General features: G+C 45.5%; 2 long non-coding RNA genes across 2 annotated transcripts; one reads left to right on the top strand and one right to left on the bottom strand.

Moving 5' to 3' along the window:
* Positions 1–8,088: 8,088 nt before the first annotated feature.
* Positions 8,089–12,472, bottom strand: LOC122386143. Its single transcript, XR_006257340.1, has 3 exons — positions 12,217–12,472; positions 11,661–11,781; positions 8,089–8,580 (listed from the first exon to the last, which is right to left on the bottom strand). It is a non-coding gene; the product is annotated as an uncharacterized LOC122386143 (long non-coding RNA).
* A 929-nt stretch (positions 12,473–13,401) lies between these two features.
* On the top strand, positions 13,402–20,974 carry LOC122386141. The gene is made up of 4 exons (XR_006257339.1): positions 13,402–13,458; positions 14,763–15,133; positions 17,805–17,935; positions 20,364–20,974. It is a non-coding gene; the product is annotated as an uncharacterized LOC122386141 (long non-coding RNA).
* The last annotated feature ends 536 nt before the right edge of the window (positions 20,975–21,510 follow it).

Genomic DNA, 21,510 nt, shown 5'->3' with positions numbered 1-21,510 from the left:
TAACCCCAAAGCTTGAAGACTGCAACAATGCACGTAGCGATAACACTGAGGCTTGGAGACTGCAACAGTACACACTACACATACTGATGACACCAATGCTATGGGACTGCAACAGTGCACATATCAATGTCGCACATGCTATGGGACTACAACAGTGCACATAACGATAACACCGAAGCTTGGGGACTGCAACTGTGCACAGAGCGATAACACTAAAAGGGACACAACGGTGACATGATGACTTGGGGGAGTACAATCACTGGCGGATCCAGGGGGGGGGCATTTAGGGCCATGGCCCCCCCCAAAGGCCTAAAGTGGCCTGTTTGGCCCCCCAAAACGTCAGAAAAATTGCTAAGAAAATATACCTTGATGGAGGTTTTTAGCCACTTGGTGAAGTAAGGCTTTCCACAGCATAATATGGAGGCCATATGGTAGCAGTGAGGGTCAGTCAAAAGTTGCGCGAGCGGAGTCGCCACCTTCAAAAAAAGACTGTGGTTGACACGTGTTTATGGAGCGGCAGCTGGTACTTGGTAGTTGGCGGTGTTTCGCGTGGTGTGGCATCACTGGCGGATCCAGGGGGGGGGGGGGCACGGGAGCCTGAGGTGCCCCTGACAGCAGGCCCGTGGTGCCCTTGCTAGGCCTGTGGTGCCCCTGGACCCTGGCAGGCCTGTGGTGCCTCTGGCGGGCCTAGGGTGCCCCTGCTAGGCTGCTGATGCCCCTGGGACCTGACAGGACTGTGGTGCCCCTGACAAGCCTAAAGTGCCCCCAACAGACCCGTGATGCCCCCGACAGGCCCAAGGTGCCCCTGCGGGATGCCGTGATGCCTGCGAGGCCGGTGGTGCCCCTGCGAGGCCGGTGGGGCCCCTGACAGGCCCATGGTGCCCCTGCGAGGCCGGTGGTGCCCCTGGCAGGCCTGTGATGCCCCTGCTAGGCCGCTGGTGCCCCTGGGCCCTGACAGGACTATGGTGCCCCTGACAGGCCCAAGGTGCCCCTGCAAGGCCGGTGGTGCCCCTGTAAGGTCTATGGTACCCCTGCTAGGCCTCTGATGCCCCTGACAGACCCATGGTGCCCCTGCGAGGCCGGTGGTGCCCCTGGCAGGTGTCTGGTGTCCCTGACAGACCTGGGGTGCCCCTGACAAGCCTGTGGGCCCCCTCACAGGCCCGTGGTGCCCTTGCTAGGCCTGTGGTGCCCCTGGCGGGCTGGTGGTACCCGGTGCCCCTGCTAGGTCGGTGGTGCCCCTGACAGGCCTGTGGTGCCCCCGGGCACCAAGGGGGGTCATGACCCATGTGGCCCCCCTTGGATCTGCCACTGATACGTTATGGCTTATGCAATATGCAATTGCAGGCACTTGGTATCCCTCACTTATCCCTCATTGGGGGCTCTGGCGGGCTCCTGAGGGCCCACGTCTATCTCCGGGAGCCCTAGACGGGCTCCTTTGGGTCCTTTCAGTCCACTATAGCATAAGAGGTCTCCACGCGAGTCCTATACATCTGAGGGCGTACCCTGACGTCTGAGGTACCCAACTGCAGCTCCAATGGTCTCTTAGTTCTTACACTGGCGGATCCAGGGAGGGGGCATTGAGGGTCATGCCCCCTTCCCAGAGGCCTAAAGTGGCCCGTTTGCCGCCTCCCCCAAACGATAATGAAACATAGTTCAATCAGTGCGTGGCCCAGGAGCCGAGTTAGACAGGGGGTGTTTTACCACCTCCCGGCCCGCAAAGGGACCCAAGCACTGACTCGAAGCGGGTTAACTGGTCGACAAAAGCAATTGTAAGTGTTTACAAAGTAATATAAAGGCATGGGTTGGGTGGGCTACCATTTATATATATATTTTCTTTTTAGTTAAAAAAAAATATAGTGTCAGGGCTGTGACGAAAAATAAGTGGCCTAAATCCGATGAGAAAACAGGATTTGGGGGTACCCTAGGTTTGGCTCCTGCATGAGTTGCCCCCCCCCCAAAACGCAAGCCTGGATCCGCCAGTGAGTACAATAGTGCACATAACAATAAAACGAATACGGCGGTCATTGGAGACTGCAGCAGAACACATACCGCTGGCACTGGGACGTAAGACTACAGGGACTAGGACTAGGGACTAGGGACTACAGCAGTACATACTTCCAACAATAACGCCAACTTTCAAAAGCTGTCAAGTTGGCTTTCAAAGTGTTAGAACTTAGAAGTTGTCCGAACTTTTAAAACACATGACTGGCCGCTCCGGTTCTCGACCTTGCAGCTCAGTCCAGCACAGCTACAAGCGGAGCTGGGTTCCGATTCCTACGCTGCTAAAATCGCTCACCTCCCGTTGCAGGTTTTGTTGTTGTACCTAAATCTTAGAATGTTTGAATTGAATTGACAGGCTGACAGTAGAGCTTGTTACTTATGTAGTTAGGCCACGACCCTTACCATCCGCTCGGGCAATGCCGGGTGACGGGATAATTTAGGTGTCAGTTTAGCGTGCCCTGCAGAGCCGGATACGGTCTGTCAACAGGCTGCGGAGTGCGGTTGCTCCCACCAACCATAGACCATCCCCGTCAGGAGTCTCACATCGATCGCCGGAGTCACTTGAACTCGGTCACACACCAACGGGAGTTAAACGCTTTATCAATTCTGAGGCACGGACTGACAGGGAGACCTTTCTAGCTTTGGACTGAGTGTAGAGAATTAAAATAGGCTGGCATCTCACCTACACCCTAGTCCCTACATCACCGCGTTTGGAGTGTGGAGGAGTCAGTTGGTGCGTGTGTAGCCGCAGGGGGTGTCTCGTGTGAAATGCGCTGCTGCGGATGTTTATGCACGCATGGTATGGTGGTCTCCCCAGTCCCCGCAGCTGCGACTCACCCCAGCATCGGCTGCTCCAGCCCGTCCTGCCGCCTCAGCACCAGCGCCGTGCACCAGGACCACCGTCACCACCGTCACCAGCAGCACCAGCGGTCGCCGGTGGCTGCCGGCGCCACCGTCCGCCGCTCGGCGCGTCATCTCGGTCCCCGCGGCGCGCGACTGTCGGTCCGACGCGGCCGACGGCGGGTCACAAACTGTCCGCCGACGGCGCCGCCCGCAGCGCCGAGCTACCCACCGCTGCTGCACACTTTCTCCGGGTCTCAGGTGACCGCGCCGCTGCACCGGCCCCACGGCCTACACACGGTCACGGCCCCGTCCCCCCGGGGGGGGGAGGGGGCAGGTCGGTCACCATTCCACATCCGGTTCACACGTTCGCTGCCTGTCTGTCCGTCAGTCGGTCAGTCTGTCCGGCCTCCGTCAGCTCCGTCCGTCTGTCCGTCCGTCCGTCTGTTCGTCTATTCGTCTGTCCGTCAGTCCGTCCGTCTGTCTGTTCGTCTATTCGTCTGTCCGTCTGTCTGTCCGTCCGTCAGTCAGTCAGTCAGTCAGTCAGTCAGTCAGTCAGTCCGTCCGTCCGTCCGTCCGTCCGTCCGTCCGTCTGTCCGCTTATCCGTCTATCCGTCTGTCCGTCAGCTCCGTCTGTCTGTCTGTCCGTCCGTCGGTCTGTCCATTGGTCGGTCCGTCCGTCCTTCTATCCGTCTGCCCGTTTATCCATCAGTCCGCTTGTCCGTTTTTCCGTCTGTCCGCCCGGTCAAGCGCCAAGCCGCCGCCGCTGGCGTAGGTGGTCATTATAACGTCGCACCTCAGCACCTGTCGATAAGATTGGTGGATCAAATGGTGGCATTTTAGTCTCAAAATCATGATTTAAAACAGTGGCGGCGGAAGGTATTCTAGGATAGGGGTGCAAACGATATTGAAGCGCCCCTTCCCGCTGGGCGCCCCTTACCATATACACGGTTGTAGTAACACAAACAGTGAAGAGACGTTTGACAATGTGTTGTACCTGTTAACACGTTCAGAATTTACAGTTTTTATGTAACGAGAAATAGTTAGGTACATTCCATAGCGTAAATGTAACCTTCATAATGTTCGTTTAGAAACAACCTCATCACCATATCATAAGATTGTCCGAATAAGGCATATCGAAAAGAGTTCCACGGTTCCAATACCTTCGTGTGGACTAGTGAATAAGGCGCCGAATCCATAACACTAACTCGGTGACAGAGAATTGTTAAAAAAAAAACACTCATTTAAATTGCGTTTAAGTTGCATCCGTCCTCCCGGCAAGTTGGTTAGAGCTGCGAAATTTCGATCGTTAGAACCCAGTTTCTAATCGCTCCGACGCGACGCAATGATACCCGAGACTATGCCGAGACTAAGCCTCCCCCTATGGATCCCCCCTAAGAGACTTCTAGTTACTGCTAACGTGAAGTGAATAGGCTGAGGTTTATGGTGGGAGTAGCAGGTTTGTGACGCCCCAGCACTGAGAAAAATCCTGACTCCGCATGACACCCCCAGGGGGAGTTCACCAAAACGACACCCCAAAACTCCCAGGTGGTACTCCTCATTACACCCCCTCTAAAACTCTCCATTACACCCCAAAACTTCCCTCGAGAAACTCTCTGTAACTCTCCCTACCGTTTTAGAAAACTCTTCATTACTCTTCTTTACCCTATCAAAACAAACAACATACTCCCTGAAACTCCCTTCCATTACTCTCAATGACTCTCCTACTGCCTCATAATTACTCCCGATTACTCCATTCCATGATTCCCCAAAACTCCGTTTACAGCTTCATGGTATACCTCTTGTTACTCCCCATCAAACTCACCCAAACTTCCCATCACTCCACTCCAGCCCCTCCCCCCCGAAAATAAATATTGGACGAATAGCGTAACCACCCAAAGCTCGTGTACCGAAGCACAGATAAAAAATATATTTCAAGTAATGTGTATTCATAGTCCGGGGCGGTGGGAGGCTTAAAAAATTAACAAACGCTTTCGACATCCCGCCACGGCACGCTTTCCGGGGATCTCACTCCATATGCTTCACGGTCGCGAGTTTTGATGTTAAGAATCCAAAAGGCGGCCTACCACAGCAGGAATGCTTGGTCTGGTGGTGCCGCTACCCTACCACCTCCTGGGCCTCGACGAATACTGCGTCTTCTTCGTCCGGCTCTCCTTTCACGATGGTGGGATGGATATTTTGCTGGCCTCCGTTGGCTTCCGACGTGTCTTGCGGGATGCGCTGCAGGCTCTCCAGCTCATCCCCTGCAAAATGTTAATAACCATGAAATTATAGGTACCCTTAACATTGCGTGGGAGGAAATGGAGGAGAAAGAAAAAAAGAGAAGAAGGGGAAATAATGAAGGAGAAAGGGAGGGAAGGAGAGGAGGGATGAAGGAAGGAAGGAAGGAAAACAGGAAGGAAGGGAGGGATAGAGGGAGAAAGAAAGGGAGAGAGAGGGGAGGGAAAGAGGGAGTGAGAAAGGAAGCGAGGAAAGATGGAAGGAAGAAATGAGGGAGGAGACTGAGAGGTAGGCAGATGAGACAAGATGGACGAGACGAGACATACGCGACCTGACGTGTTGGCACTGATACTGCATTTCGGCACATGATGTCAAAATAATGAAAGCAAGAGATTGCAAAGTTAGCATACTTTTTATGCACTACAATTTTGATAAAGTTAAGTTTCAGTGAAAGTCTAAAGGGCAAGTTAACAGCCTCCATCTTAGTTGCAGACACAGTAGGGCAATGCTATAAAATGTACCTACTTGAACGCTCAAAAAGTTGAGCAGGTCGCTAAAAATAAGCTAAGGTCGTTATACGCTGCATAGGTAACCATGTTAACATTAAAGAACGAATTCAATTATGAACACTTTCTAAAAACATACAACAATTTAGACAAAATTTATTTAAACATGCTGGTTTGTCGGTGGTTTTCATCATTCATGGGCAGTGGCAGTGGTAGGTAACTGATTTTTTTTCTATATATATATATGTAGGGGCTAGGAAAATCAAGGCTTTTATGCCAAGATAGTTTTATTTTCTGGCTCTCCTTTGCAAACCCTTCAAATTTGATATTTGTCATTGGTACAGATATTAAAATAATTGGGCAATAACAATAGGATCCATGACGTGTAAAGCTTGTGTAATCCTAACTTTCCAATTTATTCGAGGGAAATAATGTGTGATATTTGCCAATACCTAGAAACTCAGAGCATGCTGTTTCCGATCTTTATCTCACTCAGGAACGATACAAATCAATTACCCTTACAGAGACCATTCCAGCCCATCAAGAACATGGGGTTACCAATATGTTCTCATCACAGCATTATAACACTTTGCACTATAAAAGCATGATGAGAAATACAGCTAAGCTTACCTTTAAATCCAAAGTAAGGTCCAATTATCCGTCACTGTATATAGGTCAGGTCCGTCTAAGTCAACACGCTCTTCACTAACACCTCGCCCGCCGCCCCGCACAACGTGCTGTGTACTACGCGCAAAAGATGGCGGCCACCGGCAGCTCCTCGCGACGTATGCTAAAACCCCTTCGTAACTCCCCTTTTACTCCTGTCGGAACGTTCGGGAAAGGTTTTTCGGAAGTAATGGAGAGTTGCGTCACAGAGTTATGGGGTGTCACACATGGAGTCATTTCGCCATCCATTAAGAACTCTTGAAAACTCTTTCGCAAAATGAGGAAGGCTCGAAGTTACCCTAGAACACACTCAATAACTCTGCTGGAAAGGGAGTTATCAATGGTTTTAAGGAGTTTTCAGGGGAGCATTTTCAAGAGTTTTGACCCATATGGAGTCAATTTTTTTCTCAGTGAGTGAAATAAATGCCGCCTTTCAACACCGATAGGAGCCCGAAATGAATGAATACAGGCAATCAACGCTGGTAGGTGTCCCAGCAAAATGAATGCATCTACTACCATCCAGAGGTGCCCCCATTTCAAAGTAATACGACGGCGACGCCTCCACACCGATACACTGAAAAAAACTTACACCTAGAGAGTTATTTTTGGAGTTTTTCCACTCCAGTTTGGCGAATAATCACGCACCAATGGCATATAATGATTATGTTTTGTAGCGTATTCTTACTCTCTGCATTGCATTAAGGGCGTTTTTGAAAGTTATTCTTAAACCTGGTACTATAATCATCTCTTTTGTGTTTTAGCAAGTGGTAATTTTATCTTCTAATTTTATCACGTGTCCTTTTTATTCTTTCGGGTTATAAATTTATATCAGTCTCAAAGAGGCATGTGGTAATTTTAGCTTAGTTCACAGTGATAAACAAGGTCATTGGAATATATTTGTGCTGAACTCCCATTAGATGGTAATAAAATTGACAGCTAGAGTACTTTTATCAAAACTGCATAAAAATAAACCGCTGTGGAGTAATTAGGGTAATTTTTATACTCCATTACGGCTGATAAATTGACGCGACAGAATAAAACTATTCTCATGTAGGTGTAAAAATTACTTCCTTCGTGATAAAACTATCATGTCCGGACAATAATTTTATAACCACACTGTAAAAAATGATAACACGTTTTGTGTTATATGGCCAAAAACGACTCGGTACAGCCGTATCTCATAACACGCCACCGTGTTTTCTCATACACGGTAAATCCGTGCTACATAACTCGGTATGAGTTTTGACTTTCCAAAAAGTGGTGTTCCGTAACTCGATAAAGACATGTTACCGAGTTCGATAACTCGCCAACATGTTTCTAGCGTATCGAATAACGTGTAAAATAGCTCGCATTAAAGATGTTAAGTGTTCAATAACACCACTGGTGTTTCTGGGCTCGGATAATTATCGGCTACATAAACTTATTTGTGTTAACATATCCGGAAATTAGATGTTAGTAAACTCACCATAAACGTGTAACGTGTTTCGTAGCTCGGTTCGTGTTCATATACTTCCCGTCCAGTACCTCCTTTTAGAATGTATATTAACGCAAAATGAGCTGCATTACACGATTCAATGATCACGTTGAGTGAATATATGAATATATATAATTCATGTGGACTTATTGCGATGAAAGGCGTACCTTCTTTGATGCAAACGGGGCTGTAACAGGCCCAGCCGCGTTTAAAGAGAGGTAACGTCTTTAACCGCAATAAATCGACATGAAGTATACATTTATACAACTCATTCCACATAATTATTGAGGCGTGTAACACAGTTCGTTTTGCTTTAACACACATCCTCGTTAGCCAAGTTCATTAAGTCTCAGAGTATAACAGATCTACTCATTATATATTTCAACAGATTGTTCACAGTAAACAATACACATGCGCTCTGAGCCTCATCAGAAGTAACACCACGGCGGACGAGCAGTGGACAGTGGTCCTCCGCGATCAGCAACACTAGTATTGTGAAAGACACCTATGAATAACACGTCTTTGGGCCTGGCGATGGGAGAGTAGAGGTGCCGTTTCACATGCATTAACTGGCGCGGTCTTCAGCTTGTCGAGCCGATCGTCGCAACGATTTTTTTAACGACTTTCCGGTCGACATTTGGAGAGCTATTGCGTCAACACTAGCTGGGAGTTCTGACCGCTGGGGCATTGAATTTTCTCATTGAACACGGGGAACATTGCCGCACAAACTAGGAGGCGCACACTCAGAGGCGTGTTGTCTTCGGAGATGGCAGCCTCGCTCCCCTCCACCCATGACACTATAGCGGTACGAGAGGAAATTCTAAAAAGCGTCCAACTTCTCCTGGTTCGTGTCTGAAATAAGAAAAAAAATAATGTCAGTAAATGACGAAGTGCATGAATGAACGGCATAATGATACATACTCTAACCTTCGCACGGGTGGGGGGTCGGGGGGGGGGAGCGTTGGCCACACCTGCCAGTTTTTTTGCGAGTGTAAAAAAATCGGCAAGCAGCGCTGCGAAACTTGGTATAGCTTATAATACATCAATTTCACATCGTGAGTAATATTTTCGATCCCGGGTCACATAAGGTCAGGTCACAGTCCAAGTTAAGTGATCATGCCTCTTTAAACTTTGTGATTCAGTCATTTCTAAAGTATATTCGTACATCCCAGAAGTTTGAAACTCATGCTATTGCATGAGCTTGTCATTATGAACAATTTGCATTTCTCGGAATTTTGATATCTGTGACGTAAGGTCAGGTCGATTTTGTGACCCCTCCATTGACTTTTAGTCAATGGAAGAAAATTGAAATCCGCTTCTTTTGGCCGTAAATACCCTCTAGCATCGGGACACAGATGAACATGGCACAATGAACCGGAAAATTGCACCTGTGACCCCCTTTAACCCGCGAGTTGCTGGGGGGGGGGCGTTAAACGCCCCCACTTTTTTCGCCGGGCCATAGCATAAAAACGGCGCGCCGCAGGCGCGCCAAATTTCGGGTACCTGTAAGAAATTGATCGAAGTTTATTGTGACAAAGTTTCAAAAAAATCGGTTGGAAATTTTTTGAGATATCGAGGTTTTAGTGACGTCATGATTTCTGAGTTTTTTACCAAAAACGGCATATGTTCAAAAAATCATATAAAATCATAGAATAGACATACAGACATGCCGTAAACGCCATTAGACTGCCAATACCATGAACAATCAAATGGCTATCTTCGATTATTGACTATCATTCCGCATTTTCCAAAATCTTGAACTGAATCTTGGCAATTTCTCGTGACTGCTTCACGACCCTGATACATGCATTTCTTAAATTTAACTTTTTGAGCCAAACACGTACACACATGATAAAATGAATGTCACCATCGTGTTCTACGCCCCTAATTACCCATAAAACATGTGTCACAGGCTGCGAATATCAGTTTTGATTTTCGGGGATATGTGCCTACCCGGTTGACCTGACCTTGACCCTGACCTATACTTGACTGACCCCTACATGGAGCTGACACTCTTGTAGGCTTTATATGATGGATTGTGTACCGTTTTGACAGAGTTTGTGACGAGAGGCGCCCATTGCGAAGTCCTGAAGTCCATGCTACTGAAAGCCCGATTTCAGGTGTTTGACCTGACCTTGACCCGACCTGTGACCTCAAAATTCAACTTTAAAGTACTCATCTGAGGCGTCTCGTCGCGCTCTTTCGTTTGCCGCCTCGTGCGTTTCGCTGCGCCTATTGGTTCTCGAGTTATCGGCTGGGGGCGTTTAACGCCCCCCCCCCCAGCAAACGGTGTGTGGCGAAATACCCCAGCAACTGCCGGGTTAATGCCTCTGAGGTCATCTCAGGTCACGAACCGTCTCAAACAGTTTCTGAAGACACCAGGAATGTGTTCAGCTTAACAATACGAAACGAATGACTTGCAACATGACCTTTTCCGTGACCTTGACCTGAGGTCAAATTTTTAAGTTGACCTTTTCGGGTCAACTTATAGGCTATTCGACGCGTCTCCCCGACGTCATTTTTCTTTGACCTATGACATCACAGGACGGCAAGCAAGGTCAAATTGTAGCAGTTTATAATGACAAACATTTTATTAAAGTGACTTATCATTTAAAAGAGACGACAAAACGTTGATACCTATTTAGTCAGGAAGAGAGGGGCAAGTATCGTAGATATTACTCTAGACTACTTTCAGTACCTAACAAGTGCTGAAAAAAATCGGACGTCACAAGAACAGTCGCTTTTTATTTTTTAGTGTTTCAAATAACTATATCACTGGCAGTTTTACAGACACATATTTTGTTAATTTTTAGGATGTGTATGGCTACGAAACGGGAGATGTTCAAAACCGTGACACTTTTTTGAGACACCCTGTAAAGGCAATAAGGAATAAGGATCTCTCCGGCATATGCTCCGTTTTTAACTTCCCTAAATTAAAAAAAAAAACTGGAGGAGTTTTGAGTGTAGAAATATCAAAATATTGATATTTCTTTTTCGGAAATTTTGTGGTAGCAGTGTCTTTTGTCATGCATTTTGTACCTAATGTGCGATTTTTGAGTCTTTTGATTGAAAATATATTTTGTGATTTATTCCCGTGAACGACCTTTTTATTTTTTAGACGGAAAATGTCCGAACATGACCTCAGTTTGACCCCCATAACTCATGACCCGAGGTGACCTAGGACGCATTTTTCAGGAGTTGAGTGAAATTGATGTCCGGAGGAGTACTAGAATCGGCGAGTTAAAAATCGCGGCCGTTTTTGAGTTATCAGCGTAAAACAACAGGGGTGCCTCCCACTCCCCAGCGGGTCGCGGGCGTCGCGGGTTAAGCCCGCACCCTTTACTGAAGTGACCGTCCCTTGACCTCTAAATGGCCATTCCCTGCCATTATACTCTACACGAAAGGCCAACGTTTATAAACTAACACATACTTGGCGATTAGGTAAGTTCACCATCGACTCTATAGTTTATACCTATTATCGGTAACGTCCAACATCAACCCTGATCAACCCAATAGCCAATGCACATCAAAACAAGATACCTATATTACTATAAGAACCATCAAAATACAGACGGCTGAGTTTCGGCGTCCGGATCCGTCCGCCGGAGGAGGCCGTCAGCCGTCGCTATGGCAACGGCCTGGCGCTTGGACAGCGGGACAGCTGACCACGGGAGCGGGACGAGAGAGGGAGAGCGCAGGGGTAGAGCGGGGCGCCGGGGCGCCCGGGCTCTCGTCGGATTTGGGTAATCGCACTAATCGGTTATGCTTTTGACGATAATAAATATGTTAAACATGTGATTTTAATTTTCAATATCGGCTTCATATTATAGAAGACAAGACCCTAGTCTACTAAAATACAACAGAGTCCCATGCAGACACTAATTGTGATTTGTGATATGTGAAATAATAAATCGGCAGAAATAGGACAATACCTTCTTATCCTGTTAGCAGTTGAGCCGCATTCATCAAGGAATGAAGTCCTGCCTCACAGTCTTGAGCTCTGACTGTGGGACTTGGAGATTTACCTTCATTCTGCTCATCTTGAGCCGTATTCTGAAATAAATAAATTGTGTCAGTTCGCAGCCAAACAGATGTCTACCTACTTCTTATCCACAGACAAATAGAAAAGCAGAGGGAGGTACCATGGAAAAGAGAGAGAGAGAGAGAGAGAGAGAGAGAGAGAGAGAGAGAGAGAGAGGGCAAGAGAGAAACCAGGCAGACTAATTATAACTAGCTGGTAGATACATGGCAAAAGTTGAAAAGGTACAGTCAAAATTATTCATGTAAGTAGCATGTTTACAAACGCACACATAGCCACCAGTGGTGGAGTGGCAGAATGAGAATCAGGGCCGAGGGCTCCTCCTTTCCATCCATAACGCCACACTAGTCACTACACGGATAATATTTATGTAACCACGCCTAAAAGGCATTTAATATCACTGATGTTATTGCTAAGAAAAATTTGGAGCAAGCATCACTTGTACTTACCAACAAGACGTCACACGCAGCACAGACACGACCTCCCTGGATCGCACAAAGATGGCGACTGAGGCCCACGCGGCGCTGCATTTGGCGCGAAAGTGAACCGAGTAAGTTAACAACCCACATGTGTTAATTGGTGTTAATGTCCCTCAAGATCGCGGCCCAAATAACCCCATTCGGGTTTTTAAACTCGACGCAGAGGGGTAAAACACGGCAACGTGTCATTCAACACGGTAGAACCGTGCGCAAGAATGCTTCCACAAAATCGTATTCGTGGGCCTGTTCCAGCGCCTCCAGTAGAAATTCTTGACTGGAGGCTCTACCAGAGGTTTTACTGGAGGCGCTGGAACGCAATCTGGAGATTTCTGGAGATTGGCATCACGTATACCAAAAGAATGACGGTTGTTCTCTCTTGAAACGCAAAATTTGCTTTCAATTTTATTAAGAAGATTAACAAAATTATAGCAATGTAATTTTCTTTACATTCAAGTAGTAAAATAATCAGTCAAAAGTCCTTTGTTTACATTCGTGATTGTCACATGTGCGCCATAATTGTAGACCAGAGCCTCCAGAGAAATTTGGACCTCCCAACTCTCTGGAGGCTACTGGAGGTTTCTGGAGCTTTGGCGAGAGCTTTCTGGAGCTTTCTGGAGGCGCTGGAACGCTCTCTGGAGGATTCTAGAGCTTTCTGGAGCTTTCTGGAGGTTTCTGGAGGCGCTGGAACAGGCCCCGTGTTTCGGAACACAGTGTCCGCCAATTGCGGGTATGAATACATGGCGATTACTCGAACAGTGTCATTGTACATGGGGATTCCGAGCTAGTTCATCCTGATTTGGACTAACCGTGTTTTGCTTCGCAATAAGGTTTAAATTACTCGATAAATACGGATTCATTAGCAAGTTAGTTGTTTGAACACATCGTTAAAGTGAGTCAGAAAACTCAAACTGTGCTAACATTTTTTACAGTGCATGGAGTAATATTATGTGGTAGCATTACTAACATTATTCTTCGGGAGTATTCGGGAGCGTATTTCAAGCAATACTGTATCACTTTCTTGATATTCCTATTCCGTCGTGACATAACTAATCTAAAAGTGATTAATCTATTCGTCCAGCACAGTATTATTCCAAGAATAATATTTTCGGAACGTCTCTTCAGTTCGTGACCATTCGCGACCGCCATTGTGCTCAAGTCGTCAGAACCAAGGCCTTCTGTCAGAGAACCGAGCAAGCGTCCCAGTCCTCGAAGGTAAGCTGAAATTACTGTATACTTTGTGTTTTGTTAGTATGACTTAACAGTAGGGGAGAGTGGGGCACATTCGTGCAAAAAATGGATAAACCCATATATCTGTTCTTTGGTTAGTGCAATGGCAAAATTGTTGATTGTAGTATGGAAAGGAACTATTGCAGATAGTTTTCCTCTTTAAAAGTTATCCTATAAAATTATTGCTTCCATTAGAAAAAATGACTTTTATTAACTCTGAACATTTGCACGAAACTGCCCCACCTATGGGGCACATTCGTTCAAGAGATGGGGCACTTCCGTTCACCCGGCAAAATTCGAGAAATTACCGGGCATTACCAGAAATTTACCAAAGGAAATTGGCAGGGGGTCATTTCACTTGATTCCTTTCGACAAGAATGCATTGCACAACAAATGTAGAAAGAATGAGCTGGCCAACAAGAATATGCCAACTGCCGGCCTCCGTGACCTCGCCAAGTTCGCGTGAATTGCTCGTCACGACGTCGCAAGCAGTCGAGACTGAGTCAGGCGAGCGTCATTAGAGAAACCTACTACAGATAAAGTCATAAATTGCAAAAACTAAAAAAAAATATGCACGAATCTGCCCCCAGGCAGTGCGTACACGAACCTGCCCCACAACGTTATTAGTAATATATTTCAAAATTTCTTTTTGAAAAAAATGACACTTTTTCAACTAACAAGTTTGCAGCAGTTCCGTGAATAGAGTGGGCTTTCACCCCCAATTTTGAAAAGCTGAACCACATTTCCGAGTCAGGATCACGAAAATGGATGATATGAGAAAAGTTTGGAAAGCTCACGAATATTACAAATTTGCGTTTTTATCAAGCATGACAGCAGGTACAGTGTTGTCTTCTACGGTGAACGAAGGGCGGCAATGATAGACATATTTCCATAATTTACCTTGAGCTCGTGCAGTCACTCGTGTTCCCATAAACTGCTGAAAACGAATGTGCCCCATGCACGAATGTGCCCCACTCTCCCCTAATCCGTAGTATGACCATACAATCCAAGAAATGCGTTGACGTAGATTTGCGGACGAAGATTTCCGCGATGATGAAATTCTGGAAGAGAAATTGTCAAAACAAATTGACAAATTGTTGTTACAAACAAACAAAACAAATTGTTAAAACGGTCATATCCGGACATCTACTTTTTGTTGTCTCTATCCTCCCAATATCACGATAGAAGAAAACACGTTTAATGAACGTATTTTTATCTTGTTCAGTGTTCACTGCCTGATAAAGCTGTCCATGAAATTAAAAAAAAAACGGTTCTTTTCTTTCTCAAAGGTGACTCTGCGGAAGAACAGCTTCCGACAGAAACTTCGGAACAGATTCAAGAACTGTCGAAAGCCACTGAGCATTGAGCAACGCCGTCATCGACACGGAAAGACGAGCCAGGGGCATCGATGTGAAAAAGCGTGCGGCAGCTGAAGAGGGGATGCCGGGGATGTTTCCCCAAAACGAAGAAGTCGAAGCTAGACATCTGCACCGAAACCGCCAAGTTCAGTGCCAAGCTAAAGCACACCGATGTCACTCACAAGACATCTGTTCTCAAAGATTCCTTCGAGGTTCGGCGGATATGCCTCACGAGCAACCGAAACCGGAAGACTGGCGAGGAGATGAAGGAGATATTCCCGGATATGTACAGCGAAGCTGCCGTAAGTGTTGCTTTATTCGGTATTTAAAAGTCTTGTCTAATGTTATGTGTGATTGAACTCGAGATTCCTTTACTAACAGGGTAGTTCAGTAGGAAAATTTGACTGCCACGGTGACGTCACAGTGGCTATGCGTAAGCGTGGGTAGTTAAAATGTCACATTTGACATCTGTGCCTTTTAAGGGTGGATTATCGAGAAACGGGGCTTCAAACATTCATGTCAACGTGTTTTTTTATAAACTTCCCAATTATAAGCTCGCCAGTTGACCCAGATGATCACCATCTTCCTATGTATTATGAGTGCGTGGGAACTTTTTTCCCGCCAGCGCGGCAGCGTGATGTAACGGTAAAGGAATTTTGAAACTCGTTAACGGGGGATGGTTGAACTGAACTAACTATATAATTAGTGGCACCATTTTATATCCGCGCTATCAGGGAACAGCATTGTATAGGAAAACATCTGGAAAATTTGTATAATTTTTAACCCACTCCCTCTGGTTTTTCTACCGCCTGCTGGGAAGTCACCCCCCTCCCATCTAACTTGGCGGGTCCTAAGCAACGTAACCGTAACGAAACGCTCAAGGCGGAGTTGGGAATCTTGTCACAAACCATGACGAAAGCATTCTGGGCATTCCACGATAGATCGACCAAGGCCTAACACCCGACCATTTTTGATTTTGATGAAATCTTGTCTACAGGGTTCTCTTATGCCCTGAAGTCAATGGTGACAACGCCAGACCCCTACGGTCAGCGGTTTAGGAGATATAGCCCCGGGCATTTTGACGAGGTCACTCTGCAGAGTGATTTTTGAAGTGCTATATCTCCTAAAGGAATGAAGGAAATGCATTAAACCTTTGCATCGTTGTGATCGTGGTGAAATGGGCAATTAATTGGCCATCTCGGATTTTCAAAAAAATGATTTTGATTTTTAGCTGTGACGTCATCAATTTTTAAACTTTCTGGCTACCCCCCTAGTACATTAAAATTTGCCATTATTTTTGCTCAGAAATAAAGTTCCGTCAATTTCCTTTCGACTGGGAAAAAACGAAAATGGTAATCTTTCTACAAATATTTTATTTTATTTTTTGAAAATCGCACTACAAACTCAGATTTACAGAATCGGGTTATTAAGCAATATAAGACACATCTGCGAGGACCAGTTACTTCCAAAAAGAGGTTATCTGGGTTTCGGCATATAATATTTTTCTCTTTTACTTCACTTTTGATAACAAAAAAAAACTTTAATATTACTTGCACAGGAGTCAATATAATGGCAAAATTATACATACTTTTGAGCTGCCACAGCTGCCTTGTTTATCAACGTAGCTCAAATGACCAACCGACAGTCGATTTGCAAAGCATATTTACGAACCGACTAATTATAAACGAACAAAATAATTGGTAGTTTCAGGAAGGCAAAAGGTGGTGTAATGTGACTAGGTATTTCATCAGCGAATCAGCATTTTCAACGCTGGATGCAATAAAAGCCATAAACAACGGAGTGCATTTCTATTGCAGTTGCAATAACAGACGGCAAAGCACCAAGACGGGAACGAGATCACGGCCACACAAACACACTTTTTACTTGGAACGCACTCCGTTGTTTATGGCTTTTATTGCATCCAGCGTTGAAAATGATGATTCGCTGATGAAATACCTAGTCACATTACACCACCTTTTGCCTTCCTGAAACTACAAATTATTTTGTTCGTTTATAATTAGTCGGTTCGTAAATATGCTTTGCAAATCGACTGTCGGTTGGTCATTTGAGCTACGTTGATAAACAAGGCAGCTGTGGCAGCTCAAAAGTATGTATAATTTTGCCATTATATTGACTCCTGTGCAAGTAATATTAAAGTTCTTTTTTTTTTTGTTATCAAAAGTGAAGTTAAAGAGAAGAATAATATATGCCGAAACCCAGATAAACTCTTTTTGGAAGTAACTGGTCCTCGCAGATGTGTCTTATATTGCTTAATAACCCGATTCTGTAAATCAGAGTTTGTAGTGCGATTTTCAAAAAATAAAATAAAATATTTGTAGAAAGATTACCATTTTTGTTTTTTCCCAGTCGAAAGGAAATTGACGGAACTTTATTTCTGAGCAAAAATAATGGCAAATTTTAATGTACTAGGGGGGTAGCCAGAAAGTTTAAAAATTGATGACGTCACAGCTAAAAATCAAAATCATTTTTTTTGAAAATCCGAGATGGCCAATTAATTGCCCATTTCACCACGATCACAACGATGCAAAGATTTAATGCATTTCCTTCATTCCTTTAGGAGATATAGCACTTCAAAAATCACTCTGCAGAGTGACCTCGTCAAAATGCCCGGGGCTATATCTCCTAAACCGCTGACCGTAGGGGTCTAGCGTTGTCACCATTGACTTCAGGGCATAAGAGAACCCTGTAGACAAGATTTCATCAAAATCAAAAATGGTCGGGTGCAAATCTGATAAAATTTTGGTCGATCTATCGTGGAATGCCCCATATTCCAGTCATTTTTATCAGGTAAAAGATCACCAGAGGTTGACACTTGACGTGGCGCGCTTTCAAACTTTTTGTGAGCTGGAGTAACTTACCTGACCTGACCTGACCTTCCACAATGATATAATGTTCACTTGATGTTGCTTGATGTTAATTCCATTCATTAATGTGATTTTGCGATGTTTCCAGGTGTGGACTGACTTGGGAATGATCATGGGGCTCGAGGAGGACGTGAAGGAGCATGTCCTGCACAAAATCAGACATACCGCGAAGAAGTACTGCCCAGACGATGATAAACGTGGAGCCGGCCGACAAAGACGGTGAGTTTTGAACGGGCACAAGCACACCTTTTCGGATGAGGTGTTTCGCTAGCAACAATCGTGCCGGGGGGGGGGGGGATACTCTTCTTCTATATAACTGGGCTCGAGCCGATCATCGTAGACAATATATTCCTGGCCAGGGCTGGAATAATGTTTAGATCTGACTGATTTTTTTTTAGCGAATGTAAAGTTAGGCCCGAGGTATTTTCGATAAATACGAGGTCAGGCCAAAACATTAGCCAAAACCAAGTGTAGGAAGGTATTTCCCACGCATGCTTCTTCCTGCACGATGGAGAAATGACGTTTCACATATCCCAATGGCGTAATACATTAACCCGCGCCCCGTAGGGCTACCGGCGGACCCTACCACCCGTAGGGGGGGGCCGTATCGGCCCCCCCCCCTAAGATCTCGGAAAGTTACCGGCCGATTTTCAAAATTCAAACGGCGTTCGATAGCCCCACCCGGGAACTACCTTGTGACCAAATTTCATTGACCTAGGTCAAACCGATGACGTCACAGGTCAGGTCAAAGGTCAGATTTTCACCGTTCGCAGGCAATTCAAGAAATGTGCTGTGAAAGCGAGTAAATTGGTAATTTATTGAAAACCATCGATGGTACATTGTTCGTCAAACACATACTTTGCTATCTGAGGTCACTGATACTAGGTCAGGTCACAGCGAGGTCAGGTCACCGGGGGTCACAATATGAATGTGTCGTGTGATACATGTTTTATGGTCCATTTTACATGACAAATGCGATTATGTGGGTTAGACAGCCTTTGGGGCCAGCCTAGGTCACGTTTTTGTGAAGGTCAGGTCAAGGTCAGGTCAAATTAGGTCAAATTTCAAAGTTGATATTTTTGCATAAAATGGGTATCGATTCGATGCAGCTCGTCACGGGGAGTCTAATGGTGGTCTTCGTTCTGCTCTACGAGTTCTAGAATTGCCAAAAATTGAGTTTGAAAATTTGACGTCATCATTTTTGAACAGTTTTTTCGCTATAACTTGGCCAAAAAACGAGATATCGATCTGAAATTTGGTGTGTAGATAGAAGACGGTAGGCACTATCACATATATTCCGGTTTTTTTCGAAACTCAAAAAACTTTTTGGATTTTTTGGCGAAAATATCCAAAAAAATGCTTTTTTGATTTTTGGGGGTCAAAACTCAAAAATTTCAAAAATTCGAGATAGCAGTTTTGTAGCCCTGTCAATTCTACACCTTTTATGTCTTGATCATTTTTCTGTATCTTCAAAGCTGTAGTCCTGACAGGTCTTCTTGCGAAGGTCTTTTTTCGGTCGAAAATGACAGAACATGACGTCACTCTGACGTCATTTGTGGCCAACCTATCATAGCCTCTGGAAAAATTTTTGGTCACAATGTGTAAAATTGATGCCCGGAGGGGTCCTGAAAGTTTGGTGGCGATATCTCCAGCCGTTTAGGAGATATCGACCGAAAAGGACAGGGGGGGGCCGTTTCGGCCCCCCCCCCTACGGGGCGCGGGTTAATAGCAGAGGGCAGGACAACTGTTTATTTTCTTGATGATTTTTTTTTTGGCTTAAAGAAAGACTGCCACGTTTTTTACACAAAACGGTTTTCACTAGACCTAACCCACCTATGACCTACCCTGAAGTCTGTTTCCCAACATTCGGCCTAGTTTTCAAGATATCCGCAATTGGACTTCAGATTAAAGCCATCACAAATGTGTGGAATATGGGAATGTAACATTACCATGTTAAAATCCCATCTCCCACACTTTTTGTGATAGCATCAATGTGAAGTTCGAATGCGGATAGGTCTCGAAAACTAGGACAAATTTCGGGAAACGGACTTCAGGGTAGGTCATAGGTGGGTCAGGTCTACTGAAAACCGTTTTAAACCGAAAACCGTAAAAAGGTGGCACTTTAACGACGGGCGGGACAACATGTTGTACCTCACCTTTGGACAGCCAATCGTCGTTGGTTTTGCTATTAGTCAAAAAGTGTTGTTTAACTCTAGTGATATTGAAAAGTCATGGTTGTCTCCATTCAGGTTGTCTCCATTCATGGTTGTCTTCATTGTCTCCAAATATACCACAGTTACATGCAGTTTGATACCTACTTGCACTCCATACTTAACCATGACAGCGGAACATCGGGTACTAATTTCTTATTTCACTGAAATATTTTAACGACGTATAATCATTTTGTAATTATGCACCACGTTTGTAAGAGTGTATCGTACTACGCAAACGTACTACGCATCGTACTACGATTTTGAGAGTGAAAAGAAATCAGGAAGAAGCGTTAAGAATCGTCTCCAGATACTGTAGATGGCATAGCCAGCTACTGTACGAACGCGGTTCCTTGTTTCTCTCCTAGGTTTCCTTTACGTTTATTTGTACGATATGCATTGATGCCAACTGACTGCAATATTCTTTTTCACGGCAGACGACGAGCTGCTAGCTCTACTTGCCTATGGTTGTGGAACAACCATTGGCACCTTGGCGGATCCGAGAAACGGGGTTCGTCAGGCAGGTGAGGAACTATCGGTGGACGGTGTGGTGGTCTGCCAACTGCCGGCCACCAGGTTGGAGACCGTGGCCCTAATGACGGCCGCCCACGCTGTCTTCTACACAAAGTTCACGGGGACCTGCAGGGCCCTGCATTCGAGATTCTTTACCGGAGTGTGGGATTCGATGTAAACCTATAGGCTTATCACAGAAGGTGTGGGAGGTTACCCAGGTAGTGTAGAACCAGCATCGGAGATGCCCACTTCGAATGACTGGCGACCTGTAGCTCACCTGTGGTTCAAGTGACTCGTGACTTGTGGCTCACCTGTGGCTCAAGTGACTCGCAACGTGTGGCTCACACTGCTGGAGCCTCTGATTATGACTAATTCAGCTGCGGCGGTCTCAGTACGCCAATGAGTCTCAGTACGTCTTTCATAGCCCAGATCACGCTCGTTTTATATGCCATCCGTGGCGGTGGTTCTGTGCGTAGATGTTATTCGTTAGCCTCAGTGTTAACCATAACGCCCTTGTGAGTTGTGACCTTGAACGTCCTTCCAGTGATTTCGCATTGCGGCCGGCAGAGACGAAGTTTTGCCTCCCAGTTGAGACGCCGCTTCTCAACTAGGAAGCAAAATTACGTCCCTGTCGGCCGCAATGCGCCATCACTGGAAGTGCGTCCAAATTAAGATGTACCTGCTGATGCTCAGGTACCATTCGTTAATCAATTGTTGGTGTTTCAATACATTGTTTAAATGCATTCCTTATTTTACACTTGGTCATAATATTATCACATCACCCCGCATTATCAGGGGTGGTACTTTTACACCGGGGCTTGATTTTACCGGGGAGTTACTCCGGGGTAAAATTATCGAAAAAAGGAGTGCTTTTTGGCATGGCAATATTATTCCCCGAATGGGAGTAATTTTAGTATTAAGTTAATAAAATTATCATCTGGTGTAATTTTATCCAAAGATAGCATACTTTTATCCTCCGTCATAAAATTACTCCCTTGCGCGAATAATATAAGCGTTCGGATACTAAATATATTCTATATGCTAGTTTTATTCCCCAAAACTCCCCATTTT

This window comes from Amphibalanus amphitrite, unplaced genomic scaffold (assembly GCF_019059575.1).
Source record: "Amphibalanus amphitrite isolate SeventyFive unplaced genomic scaffold, NRLGWU_Aamphi_draft 000241F_arrow, whole genome shotgun sequence".
Lineage (NCBI taxonomy): Eukaryota > Metazoa > Arthropoda > Thecostraca > Balanomorpha > Balanidae > Amphibalanus > Amphibalanus amphitrite.
This window is presented reverse-complemented; position numbering and strand designations above follow the sequence as displayed.